The following is an 11394-nucleotide window of genomic DNA, read 5'->3' on the forward strand; positions in this document are numbered from 1 at the left end:
TATTCATAACTGATGATGTTCATATTTGGTCATTTGTATTTCTATGTAATCAACGTGAATACGACGTTGTTTATCGCGAAGGTAAAGAGAAAATGTCAAAGAAAAAAATGATAAAGGTATGTGTTGTAATCATAACTGAATTTGTGATTTTTTAAATAGAATGATATTTTATAGTTTTAGGTTTATGTTTATTTATACTTCTAATCATAAATTATTATATATGTTTTTTTATCTAGGAAACCAGTGTGAATCTAAAGATGATTCTCCGCAATCTAAAGAGAAAAGGTTAAAAAAATAGTAACGATAAAGGTATGTTTTTATAATCATTAGTGAATGCATGATTTAAAATCATAGTTTATTAATCATATGCAATTTTGTTATCAATGCGAAAATGCTGAATAGTAAATGCATATAAGTCGAAGTTTATATGTTTCTTTTATCCTAAGAGGGTAAAAGCGATATGAGGGCCCCTCGATGATTTGATTTGACTTATGTGTCAGACCCGGTCAGGACTGAATTGATGTGTTCAATTAAGTTCTATGTCAAATGAATCTGAGATCGAGAAACAAACTGTTGGACAATATGTATGACTATGTTCCGTGAGATTGTCCGCACGATATCTAAAATAGAGGACTGTACGATACCTTATCTAAAGGACAGGTTGCTGATAAGATCAGAGTTCGACAACGTCTTTGAGAGCTACGATTGCTAATCGATTTATGCTTGCATTTTTTGTTACTAGACTTATCCAAGTGGCAGACTGTTGGATTAGTGTCTAAGCCCATAACCATATTTGGTAAGTACTTGACCTGGTTGTGCATGGTCCTTTTGGGTTACCTTCACCAAAGCAACTTCACTGGAGAAATAATAGAGAAAGAGGTTATTATGATTTATTAATATATTATAAGAATGATATATTAAAAGATAAATCATATTTGTTTAATTAATATTGGTCAATAATTAATTAAGAATTAATTTTGTGATCAAAAGTAATTATTTAAACTAGAGGGGCTGAATTGTAATTATGTGCTAGTTGCAAATTAGGGCAATGGATGCCCTATGGATAGGGTGGACGAATTCAACGTGATAGGGCCTTAGAATTCGTCCAAGATAAGGATTCTAGGCTTATCTTATGGGCTACTTGGTGGGCAAGTAACCAGATAAGGATAAGGACTGAAACCCTAATCTCTACCCTATATAAACACCCCTTAGGCCTAGGAAAATCGGCCACTTGATCCCTAGAAGACCTAGAGCCGATTTTATGCCCCTCCCCTCTCTTTCTCTCTATCTCTCTCTTGCCTCTCGATTTGCTTTTGGTGTCTGTGAGCCATTAGAGGTACTGCACTTGTGGTACTTGCTTTCTAAGACAAGGAGATTGAAGATTTGAGTTGTTATTACAATATAACAACAAGAGGTATGAAATTCCTTTTACCATCTAAATTTCGAAATACCTAGATGCATGCTAGGGTTCTTCTTTTGTTCATAATGTTGTGTATCTAATAGTGAAAACATAGATCCAAATCTAGGGTTACATGCACACATATGATTGTTTGTCTAAAACCCATTATTTTCAATTCGACCGCCCTGCTATACCGACAACCTAAACCAACACCGTTGGTTGCCATGTGCATGTAAGTAGTACACAAAATGGGATCACATAGATTGTCAAATAATGATTCTACCCTAAATCCACAACCAACAAAGGAACAGGAAATGAGGCTAAACCGATCATCTTAGCAACTTTTAAAGCATACACTTAGTAATTAACTAAGTGGATATCAATTCCAAGCAACACAGAGCATCCAATCCTCCTAGGCTATAAGGCATCACAAAAATCAGTCAATTCTATCATATGATTTATGATGCTATTCATAGCCCTACTCTGGCATGCAACTTACATATATGACGTACATGGGTATAGGTATTTTGGGAACCACTTACGTGAGCTTGGCTGATTTCACGCATCGTACCCCCTTTTTACTTAGTGAAAACTTTTTAGAAATTAGAATTTCTTTTGAAAATATTATCATTTCCTCAGTTTGAGTTCTGAAACACCTGAAAGTGTGTCCGGATCCCTCAAACCAAGGCTCTGATACCAACTTGTTACGACCCAAATTAAGTGATAATTTTTTTTTGTTTTAAAAACCATTAGTTTCATACATCAAACGTCTCCAAGTAAATCATAAAGCAAAATATCTAGAACATCATAGTACAAATATCCAAATAGTACGAAAATAATGAGGAGAGGATTTTGTGCCACCATGTCGGGCCCTTCCATTTCGTACCAAAAGTACCTGATACCATAAACGTAAACTATAAGCACAAAGCTTAGTGAGTTCCCCAAATTACCACATACCAAACATACAAACTGGGCCTAGCCCTGGGGTATATTTCAACCTAACATACAATCATGGGCCTAGCCCTAGGGTTTCTTTCAAACCATCATATGCTCATGGACCCAACCTTGAGTTTATTTCAACTCAATCATAAAATAATGGGCCCAACCCTAGGGTCTATTTCAACCGAATAATACAAACATGTAAGTGTCATATAACAGTTAGCTTTCTACATAAACAATTTGGTGGGCCGACATTAGTGCCTTCGATCCACAAGCATAGTGAGAAGACTAACCTATAACTGAAGATGACTGAATCACACACTCGAGCTGCTCTATCTTGGTTCCTTACACTAATAAAAACTCAAAGACAACCCTAATTAATAAACAGGTTCCAAAACATCTTTTATCTTATTAAGGGAAAAATACCATTTTTCCCTTCCCATACATGACCCAAAATTCAAGGCCCCAAACCCCGAACGACCTAAAGCCCAAAAATGGCCCATATTACGCACTGCGTAATCCACATTACGAACTACATACAGTCTATCCTTGGAAGGGTTATGAGGCAGCAACCATCTATGCTCTATGTACTCAAGATTATGCCCAGCGTAAACCCATGAAGTCCAAACTCTTAATTAAAGTCTTAATGCTTGAAGACTTAACGCCCAAACTTCAGATCTAACCTTAATAAACATCTTACATCATAAAGTTTCAACCTTTATGCTTTTGCATAGCTACAAGGAGCTCAAAGATAAAACCTTAACTTACATTACCATCTAAAATCCCATAACTCTAGCATGGATGAATACAAAGGACCAAGCCTGCATTTTTATGTCACCAAATGCCCAAAAATGTCTGAAAGGATAGCTCAGATGGTCTGGAGTAGACCATATACTCATTAGGCCAAGGTTTTTGGGACAAAAGGTTATAAACTAGCAACCTAAAAAGATATGTGAAAGAAAGCCTCAAGATTTGAACTTTATACCTACTAAAGATGCATAAAGGTGTGTTGATTCTAGATCCAAGAGCTTGAGTGGAACACCACAACTGCAAATAACTTCCTTCACCACAAAGAACACCAAAATCATTAAAAATATTCAAATCTCTCACACAAGAATTAGGGTTTCGAGATGGGGGCTAAGAGAGATGGGGGTTGATTATGAGGAGGTCCAAGGGGAGTTGATGACCTTAAATAGGGATCACAACCGCAAATTTTAGAGTTTTGGGACATGGTTGAGTATGCCTAGCATACTCCATATGTACGCTCAACATACTCATCACAATACGCGATCCATTAAGAGGCTTACGCCTGGTGTACATTCTACATACGCCCAGCGTAAGGGTCTGATTTTCAAGGAAATAAACTTTTGGGTTGAAAATGAAAAATACTTGGAAACTGGTGTTACACATGAATTGACTAAAACTTATACATTCTTGAATATCAATAACATCACCTTCAAAAACATTAACTAAGCCAACACTCTTAACATCGTTTTTCAACAATCAAATTCAAATTCATGACCTGTTCCTCATTAAATACGCTTGTATTTCCTTGTTCAACATCTTCATAACCAAAATTTCCCTTACCAACAACATGATCATTTTTATCATCATCCTACTCATTCAACAGATAATTAATTTTACTAATATGTTCCTCATGTGCATGATCATTAACATCACCTTCAGGACCATCAACTTTACCTTGAGCATCATTTTTATCATTCCGGTCCTCAAGTACAGTATCATTGACATCTGCTTCAGCACCACTACCTTTCCCTTAATCATCATCGTCAACATTTTCATCATCATTTAGAAAATCATTCCCATAGTCTTCAACATCATTTTCAAGATCATTTACTTTTATGACTTCCTCTTCATTAGCTTATGTTCCTTCCTCTTCATTATTATAATGATCAAAAGCAGGTGTCAACATTGCTTGTTCACAATGTAGTGAATCATGAAAAAATTGAATTTTTATGCACATAAATCTTCATCTTACAACAATAATTTCCAATGTTTCAAATTTTGACTTTCAGGAAACTTTAACACCCCATCATTTATTTTTACATCAAGCACCTTTCTCACATCCTTAATTATCTGATACATATCTGAAATTTTAGTTTCATACTCCTACATAAGAAAAAGATACTTAAAAGTGAATACTTAATCATAAAAAAATCATAAATTAATAAACTATAAAATTACCTCCACAACACTACCCTTATTAACATCAAATTCTTCTTCACCCTCATCAGATAAATCCTCATCACCATCAGATTCATCCTTGTCGCCATCAGATTCTTGACATTCTTCTTCAACATATGGTTCATTAATCTTTCAGGAACCAAATCCTCCCTCCTATTGTAAAATATTCTCAAGAAACATGATCTTTTCTGACGTCCATTAAAAAAATATTAGATGTTTACGTTTAACTTGCAAATGATTAAACTTGAAAGTATCCACATAAAACAACTACAAAAAAACATATATATCATATATGTTAACTTTATAAAAAGATATACTTCTAAAGTGTAATATAGAAATACTCATAAATAGATGTATAATTATATATATTACAATGCATAATCATATATGATTATTCATATGTAAATATAATGTAATATATCATTAATCATATATATTACAACCGAAAAAAGATTTAATATTAAAAACTTGTTCATATACCATAAGGTATGCTGCTGGTCCATAATAGAAGGATAATTCTTTATCTGAGTTGTAAACCGTCTTCGTCCTTACCAAACAATCAACAATGGAATCGCACCAGTCAATTCTACTTAAATCAATATCTCTACCGATTAGATACAATGGACTCAGATTGCATGTTCCCACGTGTGTAGACTCACAGAATGTACTAATAAATAGAACCAAAACATTGATTATAAAGTTATCATCCATTGCACTAGTTAGAACAAGTTCATTCTTTGGCTACTTCAATCTCAATTTATCAATATTTCCATACTGTTTCTTCCACTAAAACATACACCTCTCTTCATCATGTTCGGAAATGTAATCAATATTTGAAAGTAATGTACCATCAAATGGTAATCCTAACATCTCTTGAACAAATTTTCTATTAACACTAACTTGAAAATTCTCAAACTCCACTATCAAACTTTCAAAATTAAAATGATCAAGAACATAATAAACAATCTTTAACTGTACGTCAATCATCTTCATCCGTAACAAACTCCCAAATCCCATAACCCTAACACACTCCTTCTCCTATCTACTTAAACCTTAAATAACATCCAATAATGACCCGAGTGATCATTTGTCCTTCAATGAAGGAAATTCTTTTATAATAGCAAAAATTTTCTCTTTCTTCACAATTTTAGATTCTCTATTTGATTTCATTGAAGATCTAGAATGACTTTAAAAATCAAAATCATCTTCATCAGATAGTTCACGTTTCTTACTTACAGTTTTGACTTTCTCCAAAACTAATTTCTTCCCTTAACTGTTCGATTCTCTTTTGGTTGTTCAATAACTTCTTTTTTAGATTTCTTTGATCGGGTTTCCACTGCTTCCTTGGCCTTTCTCTTTTGGAAGACGCTCTTGTCTGCCTTGAGGTTTCTATTGATACCTTCTTTGTAATATTACCTTTTTTAACTATAGTTTTTTTACACACATAGTCTTAGTAAAAAAGAAAACAAAATACATATTGTCAGTTACAAATTAAGAAACATAATCACTTATAATTGCAAAAACATACCCTTGTCATTTTTAATCTAGGAATTTTTCTCTAAAACATTTGGAATTTGCTTTTCCTAAATAGAAGAATTTACTACAAAAAAATTAACATAATTAGTTATTAAAACAGAACAAAAATGCATATGACTAATAAACTGTGATTTTCACTCATACAATCACTAATGATTATAAAAACATACATAACAAAAATGCAAATGATTAATAAAATACATATAGTCAGTTACAAATGAAGAAACATAATCACTTATGATTGCAAAAGCATACCCTTGTCAATTTTAATCACGAACTTTTTTCTAAAAACATTTAGACTTTTCTTTTCATAAACAGAAGGATTTACTACAAAAAAATTAACATAGTTAGCTATTAATACAAAACAAAATTACATATGATTAATAAACTATGATTTTAAATCATGCGTTCACTAATGATTATAAAAACATACCTTTATCGTTACTATTTTTTTAACCTTTTCTCTTTAGATTGCGGAGAATCATCTTTAGATTCACACTGGTTTCCTAGATAAAAAAACGTATATAATAATTATGATTAGAAGTATAAATAAACATAAACCTAAAACTATAAAATATCATTCTATTTAAAAAATCACAAATTCAGTTATGATTACAACACATACCTTTATCATTTTTTTTCTTTGACATTTTCTCTTTACCTTCGCGATAAACAACGTCGTATTCACGTTATGTAGATCACATATGCATGTCCTTTAGATAAGGGATTATATATTCCTCCATTCTCAAGATATAATATAGACATAAGACATGAATTTCAATCATTCTCACTATATTGTTTCCCGACTTCCGATTTCTGAAGACTGACAACAGAGTACTATTGAACATATCAACTTAGTTTCGGCTTGGCCAAGTGCTTAGGTGTCATCACTAATCTTCGAGGGGACCACATATATCGTTTTTATCCCACTTTGGGTAAAAGGAATGGATAAGCTTCAACTCAAATGCTCGCTTGCATTCACTGATCGAATCATACACAACAATAAGTTTTATAACACCAAGTTACTATTGCGTTTACTTATTATCAATGTGCAACCGACCAACAAATAACAACTCACACGTCTCGGTTTCAAGAATATACAATATTATCGTCTCACTAATCACCCGTGATAAATCCATGAAGTGATCCAAGTGAGTGTGGGTTTAATCCAATACTCTAATCTTATTAAAGCACTCATGAACTATGCAGCAAACTTGTGCTATGTCTAAACTCTTCAGACAATCTACAGACTCTTCATGACAGTCTTCCTTCATACCTACTTCCAACATATGACCGACTGTGGAGGTTTGAAAAACCCAGTTATTCTGGAAGTCAAAACATGCAAACTGAAACACAACAATAATACTTAATCCTATATGGCCCCAAACTTGTGGGAGTAAATAAAACACTTTTGTTTAAACACCATATTGATTACTCATTATTCATCGTTTACTGTTTCAAAAATCAACTTATTACTCAAATTACAACAATAGCTGTCTCATGCACAAAACATGCACACTATGTTTCCTATGGTCCTTACTTTGTGAAATAGATCAATTGAAAACCTTTTTCAATGATACTCATTTCACAATTCCCAATCCTTATCATTAGTTTTAGAACACAAGGTTCTTTCCACTACTAGAATATGCTAGATTCTAACATTTTATGCAACGATCCTTTCGCAAAGTCATAGCACAAAAGTCACCAAGACTTGGCCAATGAGATTACAAAGTACTCAATCGAAAATTGTTACAAGACAATTCCATTGACGTGAAGTCTCACATTCAAAGTACATTCCTTTGAACATCCTTCTTGCATAAAAGTTTCTAATCTAGATATAGATTCTCAATATCCAACTCCCAATATGGAAACATTTCCACATTTTCCATATGACAACTCATTCTTAATAGAATCTTATCTATTCATAATAATTTCAATATGGTCAATCCAATACCATACTTCCAACTACTCACAAGCGACCAATCCTCAGCGAACTTTGGGACGTCCTTTAATAGTTGTTTAATTATTTTAGTCAAAACCGATTCTAGTCCTTTTTCCCTCTTAATGCGCTAGACATTTGGAAAATTTTAGAATGGTCAAATATTATAGCATTTGCAATCGATCCTATACCTAAAACGTATGCTACACGGTGCATAATGTCTTACATAAAGATATGATACTTTATCAATCTTCTGCCATAATATTTTATGTGTCACGTTCTCACAATTCGAACTAAGAAAAGGGATGTCGTAATCATAATCGAAATTTGAGAACACACTATGTATCCTTTGACTATATTTATTAAAATTTCTCAATCTAAGCTTTAGATTTTTTTTTGAACGAAGTATAATACTCTCTTCCTTAATTATAGCAAAACAACTTTTCAACCCATGCAACTTTGAAAATTGAATCTTTGTTTTTCTATAATTAATATTGCTAACTTGCAATAGTTGCCATAATAATCATACAAGCATAACACTTATGCTCCCACTATCATGATGATTATTATCATATAGGCATATCACTTATGCTCCCACTAGCTTTGACATGTATTCAGAAAATAGTTGGACTTCCAAAAAAAGTGCGTATTGAATTTTTGAAGTTCATATTTCTAATAACAGATGCTTCGATAAGCCTTTATCTAATCTTCTAAAACTTATACACCTTTGCCCTAGATAGTTCATATGTGTGTCTTAACTAATTCAGAACTTATATCAATAAGTCCCAGATATTAAACTAATTGCCAAATCTCACAATTCGAACTATGGAAAGAGATGCCGTAACCATAATCGAATTTGAGAATACAATTTTCACAATTTCTATCTTCATAAAATCTCTCTTAGTGAAAGCATTTCCTCACAGTCATTTTCATGAAGGAGGGAATCTTATGACACTTAGATTTTATGGTGTATGAGTTCCTATCCATGTGAATTTTCCAAAACCAAAGATTGCGACAAATCCAAACTCATATAACTTGAACTTTCTTAATCTTGATTTCTTGCCTTATGGTAACACGAGTGCCCACCATGTCTTCCAAGTAGTTTAGCAACTTATCCTCACATATCAATGTACTTTCCATCGATCAAGGTACTTTGTCTTTATGCATTCAAATGAGAACTCATAGAACTCACATACATAATTAACTTATTTGGAATGGCACAGAAAACAAAATAATGTCAACACGATAGGTTGCAAACCTCAAGTCGTGTGCTAGTGGTGATCGATAAGGTTTATTCTTGATATGTTCTTGAAACTTTTCGAAGATCATTAAAACTCCCACTGACTCCTTGACATATAAAGTTCTCTTGTCAAAAAAAACATTTATTGACAAACAAATATTCAAGAGTTAGTGTAGTTATTATCAAGACAAAACACTTCACATAATAGGTCCTAGTTAGTCTTTGTCTTATCCAAAACAGCATAACTTACCAATTTCAAATGTGCAAGAATAAGAAAACTTTCCCAAATTCCACATTTGTTGAGTGTTATAAACCTTCTTTAGACTTTGTCACTCAATTCACAATCTTGGAGTATAACTTTGAGACTTGATATTGGAATAAAGTATGATCGACTTATTGATTTAACCATTTCCACAATTCTTGATTCCTCTTCTTAGACATACAAATGCACTAAGACTCACTTTGAGGATCAATTGAGATATGGTTCTTAATCATTAAGACTTATCATAAAACACAATAAAAAGTACTCTCCCTTCTTGTTAGAATAGAGAAACGTTTATAAGTATAATCATATTTATTAAACTTTAGTAAATCATGACGAACATCTTTATCACTCTTGTGGTGGACTAAATCAAAACACAACCTAGTGTACTTGATCTCCTAGTCCTTCACTTGACACTTTGTCAAAGAATTAGTCTAATTTTTAAATATTAAGTTTCTCATTCATCACACAACCAAGTTGTATGACTCCAAGTTTCTTTCCAATTAAAACTTGGGCGATGAGAAACTCTCTCTATTTGGCAAATTCTTGACATTTCCACAAATAACATAATTAAGAATCAAATCCATTATTGCTAATAATAGAAACCTTCAAACATCAATTTTTCATACATGCCATTGCAAGGATAAATAAATAAGATAAAATCAAATTTCATTTTATTGCGGAAAAAATTGTCCTTACAATGCAATTCAATTGAAAAACTATGTTATTACATATTTCTTAGCGATCTATTCTAACTCCAAGTAGTAACTTAAGAATCTAATCTTCAAGCAATGCGACCGAAATCCATTTCTTCACGATTAGATTCAGCTCACTTCTTCTCTTAAGCTTCCTCTCTTTTTCTTCGATCCTACAAAACATCAAAATGTAATCTTATCATATCATGTATTAAGAATCTAGAATAGGAACTTAAAAGAGTTAGTTAATGGATTTTACCTGAAGCAGAGCCATACGTCTTGATTCTCCCATCTCTTAGATCTCTCAGGTAGTTTGGGAAGCTTCATCTCCAATGCCCCTTCTCTTGGCAATAAAAGCAAATGGACTCCTTTGGCACAACACATCGGACAATCACAGACTTAGTTCTTTCTGGACTTCCAATGTTGCCAGTATCCATTGAAGTTTGGGAGTTTTATTCACCAGACAAATTTGCTTAACCAGCACGCCAAATCATTGTTGATTTAGCAGCTATAAGCAAATAGGTGAGATAAATGAGGGTCACGTCGTGATCCATCATATAGTACTCTCTAACGAACTCACTATATGATTCAGGAAGCGATTGAAGAACCCAGTCAACAGCCAACTCACCTGAAATCTCGACACCCAACATCCTTAACCTATCAATGTGTGACTTCATTTCTAAGACGTGTGCACACACAGACTTTCCATCTTTATGCTTAATTGCTAATAAGGCTTGAGTGAGCTTGAAAATTTCAAGCCTTTGAACTTGTGGGGTAGGGAGAACAATTGGAGGAGGTGGAGGAAGTGAAGCATGATCTCTTGTTCCTTGATCATATCGTGGAACATCATCTTCATTTGGAAAGCTTGTTCCATGGGATTTGGGAAGACCATGATTGTCAGAACTAGACATCTACAAAACGGGAGAAAATTCAAGTTAATTTGATTATAATTCTTGATGTAACACCCAAATGAAACATCAAGCCAGGATCCAACACAATACTCTACAACCTAGAAGAGGGATGCCGTAATCTAGTCGCAGAATATTTGAAGGTAGGTAAATGACGATTTACCAATTTCCACCATGAAAAACGAAAAGGAAGTTTAAGTTTTAAATGAATTGAAACTCCTAGATCTTTTGAGATTCATTGAACTTTTCAATGGCATGTTTAATCTCGATT

The sequence above is a fragment of the Lactuca serriola genome, chromosome 1 (assembly GCF_051521515.1).
Source record: "Lactuca serriola cultivar US96UC23 chromosome 1, Lser_US96UC23_V15, whole genome shotgun sequence".
Lineage (NCBI taxonomy): Eukaryota > Viridiplantae > Streptophyta > Magnoliopsida > Asterales > Asteraceae > Lactuca > Lactuca serriola.